Genomic DNA, 12,186 nt, shown 5'->3' with positions numbered 1-12,186 from the left:
ACCTTTACAAAGGGGGATAGTGCTTTTTTGCTCAGGTTCTGTTTTTAGGTTTTCCATAGGCATCTGGTTGGCCAACGTGAGAAAAGGATGCTGGACTTGATGGGTCTGATTCAACGGGTTTTTTCTTTCCTTCTTTCCTTTCTTTCCTTTTGGAACGGAGGCAATAAGAGTCTCTTTTATACAAACACAACTAAGGTTTTCCTTTGACTAATTCATGCAGATACAACTCCGTTAATGCCATCTTGGCAAACTTGAGCTTGGAAGAACCCCCCCCCCCCCATCCCCTACCTAGAACAGGCTAGAGGAAAAGTACCAAAATCCCATGGAAGATTACCACTGGAGATGTAGCAGAGTTGATAAAAAGAAAGTTAGCAGACAGTGATGCAAACTGCAAGTAAAAACCACAGGAAGTAGCATGGGAGGTAGCATTTACACAGAATTTGTAATGCAGAGAGGCCCTATAAGCATTTAAAGATGGGCCAAAGGAGGAAGGTGGCACTGCTAGATTTGCATTTACAACCTCATCTCTATTCACATGCAAAACTGCATGCAGGACTAAGCAGTTTTATTCATTCCACAAAGTACTGAGCAGCCACTGTCTCAGGCTCCTGTACCGAAATATTGCATTTATATGCATGGCGGTACTGCCATCCTACCAGGCTGAAAAGAGAGAAAAGGTGCTTTGTCCACCCCAGCCTTCGCTGACCTGGTGTGCTGCAGCTGCTTTGCACTACAACTCCCATCAGCCTCACCTAGATGGGAGTCAGAGTCCAGAGACAGCTGCAGCACAGCAAGTTGGCAAAGGCTGATCTGTTAGTTCTGGCCCAAGGGGCTAGCCAGCACACAAACACACCAACTCTGGCTTCCTAGTTATAAAAAAGTGGGGTCTGCTCTGTCTTAAGACAGTGTTTCCCAAACTTGGGCCTCCAGCTGTTTTTTTGGACTACAATTCCCGGCATCACTAACCACTGCTAGCTAGGGATGATGGGAGTTGTAGTCCAACAACAGCTGGAGACCCAAGTTTGAGAAACGCTGTCTTAGACACAGAGCAGACCCCACAGAGCTGCTATGAGCTTGAAAAGGAGCAGGAAGGAACTAGGCAAACCACGTTAATCTCCTCAGAGGAACAGTAGGATATACAGTGGTACCTCGGGTTACATACGCTTCAGGTTATACACTCTGCTTACCCAGAAATAGTGCTTCAGGTTAAGAACTTTGCTTCAGGATGAGAACAGAAATCGTGCTCCGGCGGCGCAGCAGGAACAGGAGGCCCCATTAGCTAAAGCGGTGCTTCAGGTTAAGAACAGTTTCAGATTAAGAACGGACCTCCGGAACGAATTAAGTACTTAACCTGAGGTACCACTAGTAGAAGGTACTAATAGAAGAAGAAGAAGAAGAAGAAGAAGAAGAAGAAGAAGAAGAAGAAGAAGAAGATTTTAATATTTATTATGCAAGATCTGCCACTCACTCCTGCACACAAACGCCACTCACCAGTTTGGGCACAGTCAGATACGACTACCCCCAATTAAAAGAAAGATACAGTGGTGCCCCGCAAGACGAACGCCTCGCAAGATGGAAAACCCGCTAGACGAAAGGGTTTTCCGTTTTGGAGGCGCTTCGCAAAACGAATTTACCTATGGGCTTGCTTCGCAAGACGAAAATGTCTTGTGAGTTCCTGCGGGTTTTTCCCCTCCCCCCCTTTTCCTAAGCCGCTAATCAGCTGATCCGCTGATAAGCCGCTTAACAGCTGATCGCTAAAAGCCGCTAAACCGCTAATAGCGCTAATCCGCTAAGCTGTCAATGGGCTTGCTTCGCAAGACGAAAAAACCGCTATACGAAGAGCCTCACGGAATGGATTAATTTCGTCTTGCGAGGCACTACTGTAAGCTCTATTCACATTTAGAGAACCTTGATTCAAACTGGGTTGCTTTGCCAGGGGTCCCACTTCACCCAGCACCCATTTTGTGGCAAACTGTGTTACAAGGAGGCTTCCTCTTTTAATTAAAGCAGGTCTGGGAAAACTGTGGCCCTGCAGATGTTGCTAGCCTACAACTTGCATCATCTCTGAACCTTGGCCATTAAAATGTTGAGTCGATTGTCCTTAGGTACAGTAATGAGGACTACTAGATATACTGCCAGCCCTGGCTTGAGCTTTATATCAGGGGCTGCCTTATACTGAACCAAGCCTATGGTCCACCGTGTCCAGTATTCCACATGCACACCCCGAACTACAGCAAAATATCCTTTCAGCCAGAAGTGCTGGTGAACAAATCAAATCTGAGATTTTGGCCATGCAAACCATGCATACTGGATCGTGCTTTCACACATAAACAGTGTCAGGTGGCTATTTCTTCCCGAAGCCCCCATTTGCAAATGCAGTTTAAGCCTCACTGGACAGTTGCACCCAAAAGCTGAAAATGCAAGTGCTGGTTATTTATATTGGAAGCTTTCATTTCATTTCATTTCATTTGCGCACACAGCTGAAGCGATCCCTCAGTCAGCAGGAATATATATATATATATATATATATATATATATATATATATATAGTGGTAGACCTCCTGAGTACGAAAGAACTTGAAGGGAAGTTGAAGAGTTCAGGAAGTGACTTGATGTTTGCTCATGAGACACTGTCCCCATTGTCTTTAAAACCAATCTTAATTGTGAAAGACTTGAGAGGAAAAAACGCTAGCACAATCTGCTGACAGTAGCAGGCCTCTCTTCAGTCACATTCACGCCACACATTGAAAGCGCTATGATGCCACTTTAAACAGCCATGGCTTCCACCCCAATAATTACTGGCTGCGGGTTCTGTTGAGACCCCTATTCCCAGCACAGAGCTACAATTCCCAGACTTCCCTGTTAAACCACTCCAGGAATTGCTTTGTGAAAGCAACAGGAGATGAATAGGTTCTGTCTTCGGATGTTAAACAAAAAGGGTGAGTCACCTGCGCTGTTCTCCACTCCCAACTTTCTGCCTGACATCCAAAATTGCTTTGGGAGGTGGCAGCAGCAGTGGGGGCTCCCTGCCCCTACGAAGAGCATAGAGGTGGCTGGCTCCAACTGCCTTTCATTCCTCCCATCCCAGAACTGTTTCCCTCAACAGTCATTCTCCCCTTACTGCATCTGAGGGAGAGGGAAGCCAGGAAACCCCACTCCAGAGAGTCAGAGCAGTTACCCATTTCAGCAGCTCCTCCACCTGAAAAAGGTGTGCTCAGGTACAGCTAGGCATCCCAAGGCAGGGATGGCTAATCTATGACCCCTGTGGTGATTGTTGGATTCCAGTTCCCACCAACTCCAGACACCATGCTGTCTGAAGCTGAGGGGAGATGAGGTCAACAACCTGTGGAGGGCCACAGGTTGCCCATTCCTGATCTAAGGTCAGGGCCGGATCGCCCATGAGGTGCGCTAAGGCAGCCACCACTCACTTCCGGAGGCTCAGATTAGTTTTCACTTTGGTGCTAAATTTGGTCCTCATACCTGCTGGGTGCATGGAGGACACAGATAAGACTAAATTGGGATGGTTGAAATCTTCCACCTGGTTCCTTGAAATGGGTCAGGGAACTCCGCTCTCTCCCACCCAGCCCTAATACAGATCCCTAGTGCTTATTTGCTACCTGATGCTGTGCATCACCCACATTAGTATGAAACCAGTATAATATGTTAAGAAGGTGTGAGCTACAGCAGCGAAGGAAAAGGTAGAGCGTTTTTCTTGGGGGATTGAAGGATACACAGTACCAGCACCTTAAAAAATAATACAGTGGTACCTCGGGTTAAGAACTTAATTCATTCTGGAGGTCCGTTCTTAACCGGAAACTGTTCTTAACCTGAAGCACCACTTTAGCTAATGGGGCCTCCCGCTGCTGCCACGCTGCCACCACGCAATTTCTGTTCTCATCCTGAAGCAAAGTTCTTAACCCAAGGTACTATTTCTGGGTTAGCGGAGTCTGTAACCTGAAGCATCTGTAACCTGAAGCATCTGTAATCCAAGGTACCACTGTAATGTTTAAAGTTTAACAACTTTGTGGTGGCTACCGGCACCTTTTTTTCTAAGAAAGAAAGAAAGAAAGAAAGAAAGAAAGAAAGAAAGAAAAGCACTGAATTCACAGGAGGTGAATTAAGAACATCATAACTTCTAAAAGGGCATGAAAAGCTTAAAGCTGAAATAGGAGAATTTTACATTGGTACAAAGCAAGCTTGGCACATCTTGCTCTAGAGTCTGAAGGCTTCAAACGGAAACTTTGTTGAAACTTGGAAAACTTCTCTGTGTGTGTGTGTGTGTGTGTGTGTAGAAATCTAACTTTCTGGTCACCAGTGACATGTGCTTATTTGAAACTTTGTGAAGCAGTTGCTTCAGGTATGCATTAAATACTCATACCAACGGGAGACTTTGTCCTATATCTCACATGCTCTAGTTCACCCCAATAACTAACACCTACTGTTCGCTAATTTGCAGCAACCTAAGGTGCTGATAATTAACAAAAGGAAATAGAAGCAGCAGCAGCAGGAGTCATCGGGGAGAGCAGTGGCAAACCAAACGCCACGTTTTGCGAGGCAACATAGCATGTCAATTGTACCGCAAAAGTATCTCGCTTTGGAATGAGAAAGAGAAAAAAGTAATGGGAATAGAAGAGGGAAGCGAACAAATTCAGAGGCCAGTGCATAAAGTTACATCAAGCTACATAACTATGGACCTTAAGAAGGGGCAGCCCGCCCCATTTTGCCGCCTGAGGCAAAACAGGAAGGTGCTGCCAGCACCAGATTTAGGCTGGTGCACTGAGCCGAGGGGGTGCAAAATTGAGACAATCCATAATTGAGAAGATCCATTTGGGTGTGCCAAATTTTGACCTTGCACAGGGTGGCTTATTACGAAAGATTACCAAAGTCCACTCAGGGTCGTGCCCCCTGTTAAAGCCTCCCTTAACTGGCTTGTGTGGCGGTACCCACAAAGAGTTGGCGATGGTTGGGTCTGGCAAGATATTCAGGTTGACACATTAAATGATTTGTAAAACTGCAAATCAAACTCTATGCTTGTTCTTCCTGTGTGTGTGGCAATTATTTATTTCTGTGGTGTTTCTTCCTGTCCCGTTATGGCAGAGCGGAACCGGAAGCAGAGGCGAAGCGTTTTGGATACTTTAACCACGTTATATAAAACATGATCGCTAGATATCTTAAGAAGTCCCCCAGCACATGCAGATTGACAGTTAGGATGGCTGGAATTTCAATCAGCACAGAGGAATGAGTTCCTGAAACTGGGCCAAGATTACAGGAAAGGCTGCCAGATGGCTGCCTCCTATTATATCAAACAAAGTAGCATTAGGACATTTGAAATCTGCAGCAGGACGTTGTGTGGAATACTGTAGCCCTCTGCTCCCCAGCCAGTAAATATCCAAGTATTTGGATTTGAAAATAAGCAGTGGAGTTAACACAGGACACTGAACCATCTGGTTATGTTTGGGCAGTGGAAATTCTTGTGCATGAATTATTATTCTAAGCTGCCTCAAGAACTGTTTTCCAGAGCGTTTGGAATAAGCCTGCAGTACCACTCAGACACGCAAATTAATAAAGTGTAATGCTCGTATTTCTCACACTGTCTTCTCAAAAGGCTTCAGAGCACATATCTAAAACACCATCCCCCCCCAACAGTGATAACTCTGTGAACTGTAGCAAGCATTTTAAGATGGTTTTCTGTTTCTACGCTATTACCGATAGAACTGGGTTGCTCTGCAACTCTTCCAGACGTGGCATCGGACCTTGACTCACAGGTTAGGCAGGAGCCTAATGCAAAACTCACAATTAAAGCCTTGCTGTATTTAATGCAGGGAGATTGGCAATTAGCAACGAGTTTAGCAAACACGCTGTCTCGATAACTGCTTTCTGGCTCTGGAATTCTCTGCCTTTGAAGGTGTGCCAAAAGTAGAGGCTGATCCATCTCCCAGGGGAAATGCAAGGTCTTTTTAATTCAATAAGCATGGGCTTGCTTTATTGGTACATGTATGCAAGAGTATCTTTGATCCTTCCAAAATCCCATTGATTGTGGATAATAAACTTGCTATCAGCCCTGACCTTTCAAGAACAGGAGCAAGACCATAAATGCAAACTATACGCTTCTAAGAAAAGCAATCCCTCCTCTTCCCTTGGTGTCAGGTCATAGAGATGCTTTTAACAGACTGACACAAAATGGTTCTGGGAATCTGCACTGATTCTATTTAGAGACCAGCTGTTGTTGCACAAGTGCTCATGTGACTCTTCCCAATAATAAGTGAGGCTTGATGCTGCCAGCATTGTACACAGGAGGAAGCCAATTGCTGAGGGACTCTTACTCCCTTTGCACCCCTCTTATGGTACAGTCAAACCTCGGTTGTCGAACGCAATCCATTCTGGAAGACTGTTCGACTTCCAAAATGTTTGACGACCAAAAACTGAAACCGGAAGCCTCAATAAAATAGGGAAACTCAAAACGGGAGCCACGTAACACGTTTGACTTCCAAAAATTGCTCAGAAAATGGAGCAGTTACTTCCGGGTTTTCGGCGTTCAGTAGCCAAAACATTCGAAAATGGAGCCATTTGAGAACCGAGGTTTGACTGTACCCCTAATCTGCACAATAGCACATGCTATCTCCAGGGAACAGAATCCCAAACCTAGGAATCTGCCTTTGTTAAGAAAGGAGGGTGTTTGTGCATGAAAAGCTAGTTCGGACCGTAGTCCAAGACAACCAGGCCATTGCCCAGCTAATAAATCATGTTGTACACTGACCACAGAACATCTCAAATAAAAATCAACATGTCTGGAACCACAGGGGCAGCAAAAAATAAAAAGGCAAAAACAAGAACCTCAACCACTCAAAGCATATGCCTAAATTTTAATCACAGGAGAGGAACTTGTCGGTTAGTGAGAAGTTCCCATTTTAGAAGCCACATAACTGCAGCTCAGAGTTTGCAGTTTTCTTTCCTCATGAGAGTTAAAAGGAAAGATCAGCTGAATTTAGAGATGATGGGAGCTAAAAAAGAAAAAGTATGGCTGAAGCACTAGCCAGCTTCTTCAAAAGTTACAAGGAGGAAAAACAGAAGGTTGCTCAGATTTTCTTAGGTCTCCTGGTTCGCTAATTTGTGGGGACAGCTATGCTTTTCCTCCCACAGTGACTAAGTATGGTGCAATTGAGGAGCAGAGGGGATTTCCACAGACAAATCAACTTTGCATAAAACTATCGGCAAGCCACGTTTTGTAACCAGCTGTTTTCATTCTCCTTTATGTTTAACTGACATGAGTTGTTTAAACTGTTACACACACACACACACACACACACACACACACACACACGTTTATACCCTGATTGAGAACAGAACGGCAACTCTGAGGTTTTAAAACTGAAGCAAATCAGAAAGAAAGTTGAGAGCGAGGCTGAGCCATTTTTAAAACAACCAGAACTAAATTTAGAAAACAGTGCTCTCATTTTATGAGTAAATTTTACTTCGGAACTGCACTTCCCCCAAAATCAGCTAGGGGTGGGAATGACAGGAGATCCCAAAAAACAGCACACAGTGGAAGGAGAGGGGAGATCATTTTGTTAGGCAAGCAGAAAATGCTTGCAAGTGAGGAATGCTTGTAATTGCGTGGCATTTACGTGGCATAGTAAATTGGGTTATTTTAACATCAAGGCTAGCTACGATATGTGGGCATTACCTGGAAACATTTAGATCTATTTTTTGAAAAGCAAATTAGCATGGACGGTTTCCTTTGATAGACTGATAAAGGGTGAATTCAGAAGTAATGTCAAGCCATAGTTTGGTGTCACAGGAGCCTCAGAACCACACATGCCCTCCCTCTTTAAAGCATAAGGAAAAGTCAGAGTTTCTTGTGTATCAGAGTGCTGGTGCCCTATACCTGATAGTTCCGACTCTGCTCTTCCCTTGGCGCAAAATGGATAAACGGGAAGCCTTGACTTTGCATTATGTCCAAACCAGGGATCTGTTGCTCTCTAACAAGCCATGATCGCTAGTCAACAACAATCATGGCTTGTTAAGTTGCCTGAATTGCTGGCGCTAGAAGCCAACAAGCCATGATCCCTGGTTTGGACAGAACACAAAGCCATGTTTCTCCCTTCAGCCTGCCTGGTTTGTTTATGCTGCTTACACCAAGGAGGGAGCAATTGGAAAGTGAGCACTGATATGCTGCTGCTCCTTCTTGTCAACCACAATGAGCCAGAAAATCTGGCTGATTGGTGTGTGAGAATGCAGTCACTATAACCATGGCCTGTTGATAAGGTTTTGCCATTTTGTGGGCAAATGCAAACCATGGTTGCCAGTTCAGATGCAACAGAAACCTACAGAAGGGAAGGATTTAGAGCCAATGAGAGGAAGAAGACCCTTAGACTCCTGCATGCAACACAAAATCATGGTTTACTGTTACATCTGAACTGGGCTTTGGGATACTGGAAAAGCACAATACTCCTAGTAGGAGAATTATGGAAGTTGATGTCCCAAAAACCATGGGGAACACTATGATGGCTACCCTTGCTGTAGGCAATACTAGGTCAATAACAACTGGGGAATCTCTTGATCAACCTCGTGGGTGTTTTAAACCAGGAAACATGAACAAATGCGACCAACAGCTTTCAAAGTGTGTATTGCATATTTTTATCTCCAAGATGTAGACTGGGTTAGTGCCCTTGTGCAATTCCATATCATCGATGTGACTTCAAGGGGAATATTTGGGGTAAGCTACTCTTTTCCCTTTTTTTGCAATACACATGTAGTCTGGCATGGTATCCAGGCTCATCTTCCATGCCAAGTTAACCAGACAATTGGGCCTTATGCAATGCACACAGCTGTCAGTGAGCATCATTTGCGCATACAACCCTCCTTACAGTCTATCACTACAATGTGTTTTCTGATGCTTGCAGCAGTTGTGGCTTTCATTGTTCCATCCGATCTCTAGGATTTAAAGGATTGTGCTGCTTCCTGCTCACAACAACTGTTCTATGCTGTTCTCTTAGGCCTGCTTATCTTAATAGTGTCCATAGGGGGGTGTGTGTGTGTGTGTGTGTGTGTGTGTGTGTTAACCTGTCTTAACTGCATTATATTTTTGTAAGCCACCCTGGAAACTTGGTTGAAGGGGCAGGGTAAAAATATACAAAATAAATTACAACAACTTTTGTCCGCTTTCTGATTTTTTCATATCAGCTTGTATAAAAATAAAAGTAACCTTCATCATAGTAGGATAAGGATAAAATGATGATCAAGTTTGAGAACCTTGGGTCCTTCTTATGAAACACAAGTAGATTCTACAGCTGCTAGAAATTAGCAGATGATTTTACCTAACTAAGTGCCAAGTTAGCTGTCTAATAAATCCTTTTTTAAAAATTGAAACTGCATTTCAGAATCCAAAAAAAACAAGCAACTAAATTTTAAAAAGGGCAACACTAAACTGCACCACAAGGTCAGTTTTCTGCTATCCTAGCACCGTTTTTCCTTCATGGAAGATATTCCCAACATTTCCTGGAATGGTATGGACCATGCTAGTCCTACTCAGAGTAGAGCTACTGAAGTTAACACACATGACTAACTTAGGTTCATTAATTTCAGTGGGTATACTCTGAGTAGGATTTTCTTAGCTGAATACAACGTTGAATCTGGAATTTGAACCCCAGGGCCGGTCCCACCCTTATGAAGTGAGGCAACAGAAAGATCTCAGGTAGAAGGTAGAGTTCCTTTATATTGAAATCAAATTCACCTTCTAGAATTGGGAAAGACTTGCTACAGAAAACACCAAACACAAAACACACACATTAAAATGGACAGTATTCTCCAGTGTAAGAGATAAAAGCTGATTACAATGTCCATCTCTATATCAGAGTAGACACCATGATGTTCTCCAAAGGCCAGTTCTAGAGGTTCCTTCAAAAGGTGAAATCCAGTGATGTTCATCTTCAGTGAAATGCTCTCCTGCTCTTCCTGCAGCCCCCTCCCAAATCTGGGATACACACAGAGCATATTTGGGGAGGCACACGGGAGTGCAGGTGGGGAGGAGGGGGAGGAGGAGGAGGGAAGGAAGATCCACTTGCACAATACTGGATGTCACCCTTAGTCTCCGCTTCTTACCCAACATAGGTGAAGCCATTTCCCCCCTCACTTCAATTAAAGCATTTTCCATAGACGCCTCCAGAAGGGTGACCATACCCGAAGCAGAGTCATCATGATTCTTAACACACACAAACCCCACCGCCCAAGCAAGAGCCAACACGCTTTAAAAACGTCTTACCAGACACCAGCTCCTTCCTTCATCAATGCCCCCTTATGGTGACATCAAAGGAGATTGCTTCACTCCACTGCAAGGCGGAGCAGGAATCCAGAGAGGTCCCATGAAGCCACTGAGAGGCAATTTCTGAAAAACTTCTGTGTGGTTTCCTCTTAGGGAACTATAGATCATTAGCTTCCTTATAAGCAAAAAGTTCCTTACTAAGGCAGCTTCCTGTTTGCAACCCTGTTTGCTTTTAATGCATCTCTGCAGCGGCTAAAGTTCTAAAACTTTTACAGAGGTTTCCATTATTTAATTATCCAACCCATAGCACAAGGCCGCTGTGATCCAAACACTTATTTCATTGTTTAATTTCCTGGAAGAAGCACCCTGACATAAAGCTGTTAGCACTATTCTCCCAGTTCCATTCAGAAACCAAACAATATCTTGTTGATTCCTTGCTGCACAGTCGGTAAACCCCTTGTGCCACATCCAGCACAATGCATACCAATGTCGCAGCCATACATAAGAGGCTGACTTCATGAGCGCCAGCATCAGAAACACAGCCTGCTGTCCTTCTTTAGTAGCATTCCGTGCCAATAACTCCAAGGGCCTGGGCAGATGTCATGCTAACCATCTTTTAAGTGGCGATAAAGGGACCAGAAGCAGGTTGCATGCTTGCCATCGGCCTGAACCATGGTAGAGGATTTCAGTATTTTTTGTTCTATTAGACTCACTTTTCCCTCCTAAAAAGTAAGGGGAAACGTGTCTGCGTCTTATGGAGCGAATGCAGGCTGCACAGCTATCCCAGAAACCAGAAGATCAAGAGGGATTGCTGCTTTCACTGCGCAGCAATCCCTCTTGCTGTTCTGGCTTCTGAGATTCAAAATATTTTTTTTTTCTTGTTTTCCTCCTCCAAAAACTAGGTGTGTCTTGTCGTCTGGTGCGTCTTATAGAGCGAAAAATATGGTACATCAGTTATCTGTGTTAATGCCAACATATCTAATGCGAACCAGGATTCCCTATGAAGGAACAGAGAAGAAGTAGCTTCAAGAACTAGCTTGCCTCCCTTCAGACAGTCACTACTTTTGGGTGGTATTCAGTCACATACTGCCAAATTCAGGTTGCACACTTAAAGCTGCCTTGGAGCTCTTGTGCAACAAACCCAATGTCCCTCACCATTTTTTGCAGTAAGGAAAGTGATGGGGAATTGCACTGGGAAGAGTAGGATAACCTTTGCATCTAGGATAACCTTTGAAGGAGCCACTGGAACCAGCCATGATTACTATTCATGTGGATCAAGGTACCCAATGTGGTACCCTCAGCAAACCTACGCCAACATATCTAACTTCCCGGCAAACAAATTGCTCGGTAAATAGCCAATGCTGCAAATTTTGTATGAACAAATCGGGATGAATGCTCAATCCACAGGTTGCCTGGAAGCAGATTTGGTTTCAAGTCCTAGGTAAGAGGGACTCCTGATTAGCATAAAGTGGGATTGACATATTTGCTAATGCAATGCTTAAGGCTGGTAGAAGGGAAGTTAATAGGAATTCCATACATTACTGAATTCCATCTATCCTCCCAAGTTCTATTAGGAGTTCTACCTAGACTTTAATGCTTTAACTATAGTCTTTTCATGTTCATAGTTTGTGGGACACCATGGAGGGCACAAATCATCACTCTACCATTGTACCCGATTGATAATGGCAGCACATACATTCCCTAAATAAAAACAACGGACAACCACAACATTTATTTAAGCCTCCAGTTAAATTGCTGAGTCTACAAGCAACCTACTGGAAAATAGTTCAGTGCAACATTGCAAGACTCTTCTGTCCTTGCGAGAGAAGAAAAGAAGAACCACGAAATCTTATTGTGCTATTTCTGTGCAACAGTTATGTGTTACAGAAAAACCTTTAGCAATTTAATTCTTCATATTTTACTCA

General features: G+C 43.9%; 1 protein-coding gene and 1 long non-coding RNA gene across 5 annotated transcripts in view; one reads left to right on the top strand and one right to left on the bottom strand.

The window, feature by feature from the left end:
* The window catches only part of LOC310833255, a 199,036-nt gene that overhangs the window by 3,596 nt on the left and 183,254 nt on the right, over nt 1-12,186 (top strand). The window lies entirely within an intron of this gene.
* WIPF1 (WAS/WASL interacting protein family member 1) overlaps nt 1-12,186 on the bottom strand; it is a 59,574-nt gene that overhangs the window by 41,962 nt on the left and 5,426 nt on the right. Inside the window, exon 1 of one of the 4 annotated variants that reach the window (XM_083710524.1) lies at nt 10,262-10,527. The exons of 2 other annotated variants lie outside the window; for them this stretch is intronic. The gene's annotated coding sequence lies outside the window, so the exon portion shown is untranslated. Of the gene's footprint in view, nt 1-10,179; nt 10,202-10,261; nt 10,528-12,186 lie in introns of those variants that run through there. One more of the 4 variants, XM_083710527.1, reaches the window with a different exon arrangement.

Source organism: Podarcis gaigeae, assembly GCF_964106915.1.
Source record: "Podarcis gaigeae genome assembly, chromosome: 1".
Taxonomy (NCBI): domain Eukaryota; kingdom Metazoa; phylum Chordata; class Lepidosauria; order Squamata; family Lacertidae; genus Podarcis; species Podarcis gaigeae.
Note: the sequence above shows the minus strand (reverse complement) of the source record. Positions and strands in the feature narration are given on the sequence as shown.